This window comes from Myotis lucifugus, unplaced genomic scaffold (assembly GCF_000147115.1).
Source record: "Myotis lucifugus unplaced genomic scaffold, Myoluc2.0 scaffold_7, whole genome shotgun sequence".
Taxonomy (NCBI): domain Eukaryota; kingdom Metazoa; phylum Chordata; class Mammalia; order Chiroptera; family Vespertilionidae; genus Myotis; species Myotis lucifugus.
Genome location: NW_005871055.1, coordinates 4,919,248 through 4,933,543, shown reverse-complemented (window position 1 = coordinate 4,933,543; position 14,296 = coordinate 4,919,248). Strand labels below are relative to the sequence as shown.

Genomic DNA, 14,296 nt, shown 5'->3' with positions numbered 1-14,296 from the left:
TTTATGGCTCCAGAGTCATCTAGGGAGCGAAGAGTTTGTCTCTCTTCTGTCTCCTCACAGTGTAAGACTAATGACTCCAAGATTAATTGCACTTCCAAAGCCCAAATGTGGTGAGTGCTTTCCAAAGGAGCTGCCCCATCCCGGGTGAGGAAAAACTGTCCTGAGGGCAGTTTCTGAATGCTGACTCTGGACATTCTTGCTCCTGGTTAATTGCTCCTCTGGTTCCTGTCGTGGGCATTGGCCCTGAGCTTTGCTAGCTGTGACTTTTGGCTCTGGTTCCTTTCCGGTTTCTGCCTCCTGGCTTCCACCTTGTCTCAGTAGCAGAATTTCCATCTCTGACCATCAGCCCCTGACCTGGTTTGTTGCATATATTCCATTTAGGTCTCCTGATTTTTTTTTCTCCACCGTCCTGAGGTAAAGTTCGAAGGCCACTTCAAAATCCATGGTCTGGACATGGACATCATGTCCTGGAAAAGAGAAAGGAGACCACAAAAGCTTGCCTTCTAATGTTCTTTCCTTTCCATGAAACACAGACTAAAAATGTCCGCTTTGGACTGCATAGCTGTGTTATAAAGATTAATGTCCATGAAACCTGTGTGGATTGATGTGAAAAGCAGCCATGTAGAAGATTGCCAAGGTATTGCCTTGGCAACATCTCTACATTAGGAAGAAACATATAACACAAGCTATAATGGTAAAATAAGGAGGCTGTTTTGTTTTTGTGAAACACACCAGATTCTATACTTCCAGGTGCCTCTGTGTCCTTCAAATTAGCCATTGTGGGAAACCATCACTTATTTCACTATTTCCAAAATTAATCCCTATTCAAAAAAAAAGTTTAGAATGACCTTTTGGCATTTCCTTTAGAACTGGTGGCACTTTTTTTTCCCCTTCAAATTTACTTAATGGTAAAAAAAAAAAAAAAATCTGTGTACTATTAGAGTGGCCCTGAATTTAAAACCACAAAACTTGTGGGGAAGGAAGGAAAATTAGTTATTTATTTAGGAAATATTGGAGAGAGATGAAGAGAAGGAGGGAGGGAGGTGGGGAGAGAGAGAAAGAAAGAAAGGATTTCCACCTATAACTATAAAAAAAAGACCTAATTCAAAAGTAATGAGTGGGGTGTGTGTATGTGTGCATGTACATGAAGAGTAGGGGTAAGTATATGAATGAAAGACTAAGAGAGATAGCATATCCCAGGTATTTCAATTTGTTGATAGTGACTTTATGTCTCACGTACAAAGAATGCAAATCTGACAGGCCATTCACGTTACAACTTTCACCCCATCAGGAAAATTTCTCAGCTTCAGTCTTGATTGAAAACACAAAGGCTTTTTTGGTTTGTTGTGGGGTTTTTTTGAAACAGATGATGCTGTCAGCTGGAAGGCAGAACATCCCATGGGGCACAGCACATGAATGAAGATCTTTCTTCCACCCAGAATTCACAGAGCCTTGTCATCATCTCTGATTTCTGCTACTGCAAAAGACCAGGCAACAAGGGTTGGATGTGCAGACTTGTGAATGCTTTCAATTGAATTTTTTAGGAAAAGGTTACTTTGCAAACTGGTCAATTTGCCTCCAAGTGCAAACTCTCCCCTCCCCACCCCAATCACTCTCCCCTTTCCCTGCTGCCCTTAGTCTCTATTTCCATTATTCCCTCCCTCAGGCCTCTCTCTGCCTCCATAAAAATAAGCAATTATTTCAGCTTCAAGCAGGATGTTGCCCCTTAGGGGACCTCCAAATGCCATAAGCCTGGGAGCAGGTGGATGATTTACAGATGGACAGAGCCTCCCAGGACTGTGTGATACCAAGGGACCAATGAGCATACTTTCGCTAGCGATAGAAAAATGTGTAAGAAAAAAAAATAAGAGGAATCAAGCCTCTCCCCTCCTCTGGAGGAATCTGGTTGCTTCTTTTCTTTCCCATTGGCAGATGATTCCGCTTTTAGATGCCTACAAAAAAGACAAAAGCATTTTTGTTTTGTGAATTCTGGTATTTTCTAACTCATACTGTGTATGGTTCTTGGCCAACAGTAACGATGGACTGAACTCCCTGGGTTTGCAATATGTCCTGGATCACCAGGGGACTTTGCCTGTCAGATTCCCCTGAGGACCACTAGAGACTAAGTCAGGACAGAGGGGCCCAGCCTATGTTGTTGCTCCTAATTCTCAGCAGTACTATTCACCTTCTCACCCTGTAATTGGCATAGCTACCTTCCCAACTTGCCAGTACTGCCAATTTGCCAAACTACAGGGGCTGCTTTTGTGTATGCCCTAGTATTCTGAGGTTCTATGTTCATGGTTGTTGTTTTTTAATTCTTCTGGTAGATTACTGCTACATTTTAGAGTAGATTAGTTGGGTCTGTTTTGCCTGCTAGTTAAATTCATTTCAGCTTAACAAGCATTTATGGAATCCTTGCTAAAGACAGATATAAAAGTTGCAGAGATTACATAAAAAGTTAAGACATAGTTCACAATCTAATTGGGTCAATAATTCAAGCACAAATCCTAGGAATCTTAGGATACATAAAACATTGTTCCTTTATTATTATACTGTTAGAAGTTGGCTCTCAGGGATGGGATACTGTTGAGAAAAATGGCGAACAACGGAAAGCAGGAAGGGGGCTGTGTCAAGTATTTCTATAATAAGTCTAAACCTGAAATCTGAGAGGACCCTGTGCCCCTCTGGCTACACTGGAACCATCTGAGTAGTGTTATGTTTGTGTGGTCAATCTATTTTCAGGGTATAGTAAAGAAGCCAATATTTTATTTTTTAAGACTTTATTTTAGAACAGTTTTAGGTTTACAACAAAATTGAGAAGAAGGTAGAGAGATTTTTCCATATGTCGTCTGCCCCCCACACGTGTATAGTGTATTCCATTATCAACATCATGCACCAGCATAGTACATTTTTACCAGGGATGAACTATATTGACACATCACAATCACCCAAAGTTCATAGTTTACCTTAGGATTAATTCTTGGTGTTGTATAGTCTATGTATTTGAATAAATGTATAATGACATGTATCCACCATTAAAACATCATACAGAGTATTTTCTTTGACCTAAAAAGCCCTATGCCATGCCTATTCATTTCCTGACCCAGGCAACCGCTGAGCATTTTATGGTCTCCATAGTTTTACCTTTTCCAGAATGTCATATAGTTGGAATTATACAGTATGTATCATTTTCAGATTGTGTTCTTTCACTTAGTAATATGCATTTAAGGTTTTTCCATGTCTTTTCATGGCTTGACACATCATTTCTTTGTAGTGCTGAATAATATTCTATTGTTTAAATGTACTACAGTTTATTTATTCAAACACTCAGTTTTCCTCTTACTATGAAGGAAAAAAAACTCCTTCTTACATGTCTCCTGTACTACTCATACCAAACACCTCACTTCTGACACTTCTGGTCACCAAACAGACATGTGGAAGTTTTTCCTTATGACAATGAGCAAGTCTCTAATACCAGCTGGGTGTCCAGGAGGTGCCCTAGAACCTCTCAGGATTTTGCTCTGTTCAATTCAGGCAGTAAAGGGAGGTTGAAAAGGAAGACAAGAGGTTCTTGAGGTAGGAATATTACTGAACAGTTGAATATACTGTACATGTCTGAAGCTCAGAAGAAGGACTGGGCTAGAGATTTATACTTGAAAATTATTAACATATGGGTGGCAGTTGAGTCGATGGGAACAGGAGAGATTCTAGAGAGAATGTGGAGGATGAGAAGGGAGCAAAGTCTAGAGCAAAACACTCAAGAACAGAGGAAATCCATGATCTTTCCTACTGACCCAGAATTGTCACTAAGCCTTTAATTTAGGTTTTTGAGATTCTTCTAAGGGGCTGTTGAGTTGGGAATTTATTTAGTTTGGATTTAGTGAAATATATTTATGTGGTTTATATTCATTTCCAAGTATACTTAAGTTACTCCTAGCTGTCCTAATATGAGAATGGCTTCCTGAATGTTTCTACTACTTACCATACCAATTGTCACAAAAATTGTGAGAGAATATGTGGCCAGAGGACATGTAGTGATATCAACATTGCACTTGGCACTAGAAATGCATAGGTAGCAAAGAAATAAGACATGAAATAATTGGAGCCAGAAGCTAATCTATGGAAAATTCCTCCAATAACAAGTCATATATAAAAGAAACTTGATTGGGATTTTCCCAAATTTGACAACAATCCTTAAAATATATATGATCATTCCTAGGATGAGTTATAAAACTGAAAAAAAACCTGTTTTAAACATTATCAATAATGGAAACAATTTGTATTAATCATAATAGAAGACAGATAGTATTATCTTACTATTATTTTTATAGAAACTATTACAAAAGAAATTGTCATATAAAGAATCAAACAAAGATTAAAAGGATATGCAATCAAAATATATTTAAGCAGCTATGTAATTAAAAACATCTTATTTATATCTGAAATTTTTTTATGTTTGTCAGCTTTCTAAAATTTGTAATTTAATATGATCTCAATAACAAGTAAATAGAAAAATCATAGAATCAAACACAATAATATTACTAATTATATTAAATGTAATTGTTCTAACCACACCAGATAAAAAGCAGAGATTGTCAGATCAACTAAGATTTGAAACACAACTATCTATAAGAATCTTACTTTAAATATAAAAAAGCAGATAGAATTAAAGTGAAAGAATTTTATTTTTTATTTTTTTAACTTTTTTTATTGCTTAAAATATTACAAAGAGTAGTACATTTGTCTCCTTTTTTTTTTTGCCCCTTGACCTTCCCCCAGCCTCCCATACCCCCCAGTGTCTTGTGTTCATTGGTTATGCTTATATGCATGCATACAAGTCCTTTGGTTGATTTCTTACCCGCCCTCCCAACCCTCCCCAGCCTTCCTGCTGTAGTTTGACAATTTGTTTAATGCTGCTCTGCCTCTGTATCTATTTTTGTTCATCAGTTTATAATGGTCTTTATTATAAATATTATAAATATTATAATATTATAAATGAGTGAGATCATGTGGTATTTTTCTTTCACTGACTGGCTTATTTCACTCTATTTGGTTCCTGTAGCCAAGCATAATGCTCTCCAATTCCATCCATGCTGTTGCAAATGGTAAGAATTCCTTCTTTTTTACAGCAGCATAGTATTCCATTGTGTATATGTACCACAGTTTTCTAATCCATTCAGCCACATTTATGCAAAATGGTCATGGAAAATTTCAACAAAAGAGTGCATATGTGCCAGCAAAGCCGTGAAGGTCATTTACCCGATATGCTATTCCATACATAACCTTATACTGTATACTTTATGAATCAATAAAAAGTTTACAATTTTTAATTATAAACCTGTGTTTTCTATCAAAATTACTTCTTGCGTGAATTTTGGGACACCATTTACCTGTATTTTGCTCATGCGTCCATTCTCTTCTCAGAGTCTTCTCTTCTGCATGCCAATATTCTAAGTTGGCTCTAAGAGTCAGCTCTAATTCCCCCTATTTTATAAAGGCATCGTCCAGTCCCTTGAAATTAAAAACTCTACCTTTCCCTCAATTTCCAGGGTGCATTGTTCATATCTGTTTTCATGTTGTCTGGTATAAAGTTAGCCATTTATAGATCTGTCTTCCTTACTACACTGTTAATCTTATTTAAAAAACAACCAACCAACAAAACACACACACACACACACACACACACACACACACACACACACCAGCTTTATTGAGGCTAATTCACATAGCATGCAATTCACTCATTTAAAGTGTGCAATTTAAAAACTTTAGTATAGTTACAGAGTTGTGCAGTTGTGGGGAAGCATGGGACTTGGTTGGAAAGTTTGTAAGGAGGATTCTCTGAAAGGTCGGGGGCCCCTCAGGGGACCTTGTCAAAGGCAACAGCCCCTGCTTTGACTTTTCCAAACAAGTCTCAGTCCCTGGGTATTTTACTACAATCTTTATGTTTAGACTTTAGACCCTACCTTGTAGAAGCTTGTGCTTTCTCAAGGATACTTACCCTGCTGATAGTATCTAATAGTTAATTTTACTAGTACAGTGGGGCCTTGACTTACGAGTGCCCCGACTAACGAGTTTTTTGAGATACCAGCTGTCTCTCGGCCGATTTTTTGCATTGAGTTGACAGAGTAATTTGACGAGCTCCTTAACGAGCTTGGTCTCAGAATGAATTAAATTCGTAAGTCAAGGCCCCACTGTAGTTCAAGCTATTGTTACAATAAAAGCCTAAGGAGGCAGGCAAATGACTCTGTTTGGTTCCTGTAGGCAAGCAGTCCCTTAGCCCTCTCTTTCACAGAAACATGTGTCAGAATAATCCATTCATCTGTTGCTCAGGTTCTGCCAGTCAGTCCTGGCATGCAGCCATCACCACAATTTTAGAACATTTGTCACCCCAAAAAGAAATCCTATGCCCACTAGCAATCATTCCCACCCCCTTATCTCTAGCACTAGAAAAACATTAATTTACTTTCTATTTGTATAGATTTGCCTATTCTGGACATTTCATATGAATGCAATAATCTAATATGTGATATTTTGTGTACATGTAAATCTTTTACAGGCAGAGACAAGTCCTGCTCATGGAAGGAGGAATTAATGGACAGTATATGCCATAACAGAAAGAGAATGTTTGGAGCCACACAGACCTGAGTTAAAAATATCAATTCAGCTATTTACTGATTGTGTAACTTTGGGCAAGTCATTTTATATCTCTGAGTCTCAGTTTACACATCTGTAAAATGGAGAGAACAATTCTTCTCTTGAATGATGGTTGTGAGGATTAGAAAGGGATATAAAAAAGTTCTTAGAAAAGTTTTTCTCAAAAATGAAAGGTTTATTTGCATTTACCTCTATATACCCACCATAACTGGCATAGTAGATACATATTGATTGACTAACTAATAGATAAGTGATGAAGAATTCTAATGCCTTTCCTTCAGAATGCCAATGGACTTTCAAAGGGTACTTTGCAGAAAGAGATAGAGTTCCCAGAGCCAGATCTGTCCTAGAATATCTAAACTAGTTATTGTTGTTTCTCAGCCACTGTTCTCCCTCAGAGACTGGTCAATGGAGAAGGACAACAGAGCCAATAAACAAATCTAGGATCTGTAATCAGAGAGGAGCAATTGGGTTCTGGCCCTGATACTGGCATTCTATGGCACTTTGAAAAATCAGCTCTTCCACCTCAACTTCTAGTTTTCATTTATATATACTTCATCAAATAATCATATCTGCTGTGCCTAATACAGGACAAAAGAAGCCTGAATCACACCTGAAAAATATTTTCTATAAGATAGAAGAGCAATTTTCCTTAAAATAGAAGAGTAATACCATCTGAAGCATAAGTAGAAAAAAGTGGAAAAAGAGAAAGGCACAGAATAGCTATTGATCCAAAGGGGGGTGGGGGGGGGTAATCCGACCACCATAAAACAATTAAGTTATAGCTTAGAGATACCTAAATATATTAAGAACCTTCACCCTAAGAATAATAAGGTCCCTTCAAAGGGAAGAAATGCACTACCAGTCCATCCCCCAAATAAAGAGATAAAAGAAACAAGTCATTATAATAAGTTTAGCTGAGTCATACCTATACTAGAGGATATAATTATTGAATTAACAACCTGAAAGAAATGGAATAGTCTGCCTTAAAGAAAAGGGGTGCACATATATTTCAATCTGTATGGGAGGGGAAACTGGCAGGAATTTTTAAAAAGAAAGATGGTAGTACAAGTTTTCTGTAGGACATTTTATTTTTATAACCATAACCCTGCAAACCATGGGGATAATTAAGGACATAATAATTTAATTTGGAAACTGACTATTGAAGCATTTTAGTCTTATAAGAAAAAAAAGAAAGAAATGTTCCTGGAAACTTTTTGCTATTTCAATATTTTTTTAAAAGAACCAGACAAATTACCTTCTAGCTAGAAACAACTGTGTAAAATTCAGATGTTGAAATATCAAACTGGAAATGCTTGAATTGACAAATTCTAGCCCTTACAAACAGGCTGAGGAAAATTTCAAACATAGCTGTAAAGTAAAAATCCATTATTGGCATAGAAATAGGTTGAACATTCCCATCTCAAATCGCTCTACCTCTTTAATATACCCTTTCCCAAATAATTTATCCCATGATGAGAAAATGCTTACCTTCTGACCTAAAGTAAGAGGGCCAATAGGTTTTTCCATCCACAAGTCTCTAAAATTAAGACAAAAAGAAAGTAAGAAGAAAAAAATATTGATTTCTAATAGATATAGTTCCTTATAAGAGTGATCTGGTCACATATGTTCATAGACAAGTCATTTTAAAACATCTCACCTCTCTTTCGTGTAAACAAATATCCTTTCAGGAATTAGAGACACTTGAGCTTCTATTTCTATAGCACTCACAAGTGGGAACAGCTCCTAAAAATCTCTAAGGATGTGTGCCCACTGAGAAATAAGATGTCTGAGTATCTAGACTTGACATTGAGCGATGTATATTTTTTTTCTTGTCATTTCCAGATTCCATCAGAGATCTATTGACTGTACTTTCTAATAGATTCAAAAGTGAAGGTGACCTGAAAAACAGGCCCAACTCAGCTGCGATGTTCAGTCATCAAGGAGGGGGACCAACGCCTGCAGCTTTGACTTGGCCTTTGTGTAAGAAACTCACAAAACTAAGACAGATTTTAATACTAAGTCTCCACAAAAGGAATCCCTGTAGTGCTGGCAAGCTTGGGAATTGGGAGAAAAAAGTGGGAAAATTGAAGTAACAAAATATTGGCATTCAGTATTACACTAAGTATAACAGAAGTTAACCAAAATCCAGGCCCCAAATAACAAACATGACACTCACTGAAAGAAATAAACATCCTCCAGTGTAAAATGATAGCACAGAAAAATTGTTCTGATTCACCAAGCTTCCTAATCCTTTTAATATTCATAATTATGCTGGTTCTTGCTTAAGCATTAAATGTGCTTATTAAATTTCTCTCTGACAAGCCACACAAAAGTAAGCCTTAGTGATTAGATTTGGTTTTATGCCCTAACATTCCCCAAAAGTTTTGTTTAAAGAATTAAAAATTTATTGTCCAGGCTAGACTCCTGGCTTATCTTAGATTCTTCCAGTGATTTGTTAATTTACCAAAGTGAAATGCATGTTTGTTTGTTTTTTATTTCTCTCTCTAGTTTCTCTTTTTAAACATGGGAACAATAATATGGTACCTATAATTTGCCATAACAGGGTTATGGTTAAGGTTCTGCAGACATTAGCTTGTGGAGAGTCTTCTGAACAAATATAAGGAGCCATTTTATATTGGAAATATTGCTGTAGAATATTGTAGTAATAGCTTTGTGGTGGCTAACAGAGCTGAAAGTCATAATTACTCATACACTCCAGCCCTCAGAATTCCTTGTTATTGCCCACAATTCTTTCTAGTTTTCAAGACCAAAAAACACAATGGTCTATTCGGTTTTTTATTTGACCCTAGACAACTGACGAATATTCTGCTGAAACCCTCCTCTGAGACCTCCCCTACGATTCCTGCCTACAAGAAAGAAATAAGAAGCCTCAAGACAAAGGACCCAGCCTTGCTCTCCCTCTGAGGAGCAGCCTGCATGCCATTCCCTACTTCTCCCATAGGCATGCATCTCCTAAACTCTTGCAACCAAGGGAGCAATGGGCAGTGGCAGCTTGTCCCAAGCAAACTCTGAACCTGTTCCCAAGGCCCACTTTTCTCTGATTTCCCAGAGAGCTAAGGAAGCCCAGCCTAGGCTCTCCTGTTGCTTCTTCTATGCTAAGCCCGTTCTTGTTTTATTGTCCCCAGCTTCAAAAAAATGTTCCCGCATAGTCACCTGGACTCCTGCTCTGAAATTTTTCCTGCATGAAGTTAAGAACCCACACACTACTGGCCAGTCCTAGGCAGATCTCTAAGGGCCAAGTCCCCTTTCTGATAACATTACTACTCAATACCACTGAGTTTCAACAGAATTATTGTGGCATAGCTAATTAATAGAGATGGTGTTCCCTTAAAGAATATACACTATGCTAGAGTATTAGTTATCAAAGCAGACTATCCTATATAATAAAAGGTTAATATGCAAATTAACTGAATGGGAAATGACCTGTTGCTATGATGGGCACTGACCAAGGGCAGACACTCAATGCAGGAGCTGCCCCCTGGTGGTCAGTGCACTCCCACAGGGGGAGTGCCGCTCAGCCAGAAGCGGAACTCATGGCTGGCAAGCGCAGCGGCAGTGGTGGGAGCCTCTCCTGGCTCTGCTGCAGGCAGGCGGTATAAGGAGCTAGGGGTCCTGGACTGCGAGAGCCCTGGACTGTGAGAGGGATGTCTGACTGCCGGCAGGCGGACATCCCCCAAGGGGTCCCGGACTGCAAGAGGGCGCAGGCCGGGCTGAGGACCCCTCCCCCCAACCAGTGCATGAATGTTGTGCATCGGGCCTCTAGTACTTTATAACTATTGAATGAATCAATTGTTTAATTGAACTCAGTAGGTTACCTACTAATGTAAATGTGTTATTTGTGTGATGTTTCCAGTGCTATATGATTAAAATTGAGGACAATTTCCTGAAACAAGACATTTTCCTCCTTAGGCAAAGTTTACCATGAAATGTTATGTTTGAAATTGTATTGAATGAGAAGGTTTCCATTTTCCATTGTTGTTTAGGTCCCTTTGAATGCCTAGTGCTGGCATTTGGGCAGAAACATCTGTAAACTAGAAACAAATTATTTTTCCTCAGGCAAAGGGCATAAGGAACTCCCCATGGGAGCATTATGTGAGTTGAAGGAGATAAGGCAATGAGCATGATATCTAGCCATGAGAGTCTGGGTGCGGTTTCATAATTTATATTTTTAACAAGTTCTCAATAGAGGCAGATACCAATGTAGATTGTGCCTGCAGATTGCAGATTAGATAAGTGGAAAGAAATTTACCAGCCTTAATCATTCAACATGGTCTAGGCATCAGTCTCTTTTTTTTCACAGAGAAGGAAATGGAGATAAGTGATGAACTTTGTAAGTCAGTTAAGTAACAGTTGATTAAAAATGGAGACAGACTCATGGATACAGAAAGCAGACTGACAGTTGTCATGGGGGAGGGTGGGGGCTGGATGAAATGGATGAAAGGATTAAGCAAAGAATAAAAACGAAAGACTCTTGGACAAGGACAGCAGTATGGTGATTGCCAGAGGAAAAGGGGATATTGGGGTTGGGGGGAGGTACAAGAGAGTAAAGGGGGAATAAATGGTGATGTAAGTAGACTCAACTTGGGGTGGTGAACACACAATACTATATACAGATGATGTACTGTAGAATTGTATACCTGAAATCTATATAATTTTATTAAACAACTAGAGGCCCAGTGCACAAAATTTGTGCACGGGTAGGGCCCTAGGCCTGGCTGGCGATCAGAGCCGATCGGGGTCTTCTGGCTGCCGGCCAGGCCCTTCCTTCCCCGGCTGCCAGCTGCCAGCTGCCAGGCAAGGCCTTCCTTCATTCCTTGCCACCCTCTGGTGGTCAGCGCACATCATAGTGAGTGATCAAATTCCCAGTCAGTCAAACTTCCAAGGGGACACTTTGCATATTAGCCTTTTATATATATAGATGTCACCCTGCCGGGGTTCTTGTTCCAGCATTAAGAAGGGTTCAGCAATCTGGAGAAGGCTGTGAGTAGATTAAATAGGAGTCCAGAGACAAGCATAATTTTGAAAGGCATTTGGGGGTCAGAGGAGCTTAGCTTAAAGGAAACTAAGATCTAAGGTCTAAGGTCTAAGGTCTAAGGTTCCCTCCGCTCAGGACCCCATGCTTTTTATTAACACAACTTGTCCTGAGGCGAGGCAGAGATATACACTTCAAAGGGTATACACAAGCATTGTCAGAATGGGGGAATTAGCCTATAGCTGTTTAGGTGTTTGGCCAGTAGGAGGCAATAACATGTAAATTAAGATGCCCTGGGCTGTCTGGCAGCCAAGCAATCTTCCCTTTTCAGATTTGGGGAAATGCCTTCAGCCATTCCCAGATTCAGCCCTGCTGTCATGCTGGAATTGGTTTCCAGCATCACCCTAATAAGTTCAATTTTTAAAAAAAGTAATCTCTTACTTCTTATCCCATAGAGATGCTATAAACTTTAAATGAGGTTATGACTATACCAGTAAAGTGGTCAGCATATTACCTGATATATGAAAGCACTCAATAATGTTATAATTATTATTGCTATGATTACTATTTCAGTTTTCTTTTTATTAATTTTAAAACTCATCCAACATAGCCAGTAATCACCTCAGCTTCTTTGTATGTTATGTAATCACTTGGGCCTGAGTTTATTTATCTGTAAATTGATTGGAATAAATGATCTTTAATATTGCAACCAAGGTACATGCCCTTGACCGGAATCGAACCTGGGACCCTTGAGTCCGCAGGCCAACGCTCTATCCACTGAGCCAAACCGGTTCGGCTTTTCCATTGATTTTTAGAGAGACTGGAAGGGACAGAGGGAGAAAGAGAGAAACAGAGAAACATCGCATTGATTGGTTGCTTCCCGTGCTTGCCCAGCCCAGGCCTGGGGATCAAACCTGCAACCCAGGTATATGATCTTGACCAGGAATTGAACCCAAGACCCTTTGGTGTGCGGGCTGATGCTCTAACCACTGGAAACATGGGCCAGAGCTAAAAATCTCTAGTTTTACATAACAGGAATCAATCACATCTGACTTAATTAAGGCTTTATACTCACTGAGTGTGCTCCTCTTTCTGACCACAACTCTGATGTCCTGAAAATCTTGTTTCTTATTTGCCTTATCTAAATTTTTTATCCTGTGGAAAACATTTTTTTTTTAAGGAAAAAGTAGATTGGATTTCTTATCAGTTTTTACTCCTATTTATGCCTGGGAACTTATAACTGAGGTACTATAAAGAGAAAAACCCAAACAGGAAAGGTTGTATTTTCTGTTCATAGGGTCATACTTTTCCCATTTCTTTTTTGTTTTTTTTTCTGAGGCTTTCCCCTAGAAAATCAAAACCCCATTAACAGAAGTGCTACAGAAAGGAAGCTGCTATTGTTTTAATAATATGACTCTAATCATAATAATGTGACAGATTATTTATCATACCCTGAAGAGAGGAATCTCAAGTTGTTCTAGGTTTAGAAACTGAAAGTAACTCACTGACTTCACGAAGGATCAGTATCTAAAATTCTTTATAATGACATTAATATTATCAATATAACTTCATTTATATCATGAACAGTAACTTAATGATGAGAAATGACGAGAAAGCAAAACAGAGCAGAAATGAAATGCATGATTGCTCAATGGTGAATTTACCATTGACTGTGTTCTTTTGAAATGTTTTGCCTAAGTCTTTGGCTGAAAGTTCTCTTTTTGCTGGGGGAATGTGGTCTATGTGCATATTGCCTCTTACCTGCACAATAACCCCCTCTTGGAAGACCAGTTTTCTCCCTGCACACGAAAATGCTCTGATTTCTCCCATCTTAGAAAAATCAAAGCCTCTCTTGGTCCCACTGCCCTCTCTGGCTGTCATCATCTGTCATCTTCTGCTCCTTTTGCAGTAGTGCGCCTCAAAGCACTGGGCTATCCACTCCCTCCAGTTCTTGTTCCATCTCGAGCGGACCCCGATCCATTGCAATAAAACTGCTACCTCCTTGATCACCTTTAACTTCTACATTGACAAATCCAACGGTCAGTTCTTGCTGTCAGTTGATTGTCCCCACTTTTGAAATACTTTCTCAATTTGACTTCCAGAACACTACCCTCTCCTGCCCATCCTTTTACCTCAGTGGCTATTCCCTCCTGACCTTCTTTCCTGAACCCTCCTCATCTTCCTTACCTAACATAATGTTGGAATTCCCAGAGTCAAATCTTCACACCTCTCTTCGCTAATTGCATTTATTCTCTAGATCAGTGGTTCTCAACCTTCCTAATGTCGCGACCCTTTAATACAGTTCCTCATGTGGTGACCCCCAACCATAAAATTATTTTCGTTGCTACTTCATAACTGTAATTTTGCTACTGTTATGAATTGTAATGTAAATATCAGATATGCAGGATGTATTTTCATTGTTACAAATTGAACATAATTAAAGCATAGTGATTAATCACAAAAACATATGTAATTATATATGTGTTTTCCGATGGTCTTAGGCCACCCCTGTGAAAGGGTCATTCTACCTCCAAAAGGGTGTGACCCACAGGTTGAGAACCACTGCTCTAGATGATCTCACTCCTCCTATGGCTTTAAATACCATCTATGTGCAGATGAATCCAAAATGTCTCTAAGTTCACA

At 38.8% G+C, this 14,296-nt stretch overlaps 1 protein-coding gene across 1 annotated transcript in view; it reads right to left on the bottom strand.

The window, feature by feature from the left end:
- Window positions 1–303: 303 nt before the first annotated feature.
- Window positions 304–14,296, bottom strand: part of LACC1 (laccase domain containing 1) — a 49,533-nt gene continuing 35,540 nt past the window's right edge. The window contains exons 8-9 of the transcript XR_002827459.1: window positions 1,241–1,477; window positions 304–467 (exon numbers count right to left, since the gene is read on the bottom strand). The gene's annotated coding sequence lies outside the window, so the exon portion shown is untranslated. The remainder of the gene's footprint in view (window positions 468–1,240; window positions 1,478–14,296) is intronic.